Source organism: Arachis duranensis, chromosome 1 (assembly GCF_000817695.3).
Source record: "Arachis duranensis cultivar V14167 chromosome 1, aradu.V14167.gnm2.J7QH, whole genome shotgun sequence".
Lineage (NCBI taxonomy): Eukaryota > Viridiplantae > Streptophyta > Magnoliopsida > Fabales > Fabaceae > Arachis > Arachis duranensis.
This window is the reverse complement of record NC_029772.3, coordinates 46,859,847-46,860,062: the sequence shown is the minus strand read 5'-3', so window position 1 is coordinate 46,860,062 and position 216 is coordinate 46,859,847.

The following is a 216-nucleotide window of genomic DNA, read 5'->3' as shown; positions in this document are numbered from 1 at the left end:
TAAATTCACATTTCTGGACTTTACTATGAGTTTGTGTGTTTTTCTGTGATTTCAGGTAAATTCTGGCTGAAATTGAGAGACTTGAGCAAAACTCTGAAGAAGGCTGACAAAAGGACTGCTGATGCTGTTGGAATCTGACCTCCCTGCACTCGAAATGAATTTTCTGGAGCTACAGAACTCCAATTGGCGCGCTCTCAACGGCGTTGGAAAGTAGAT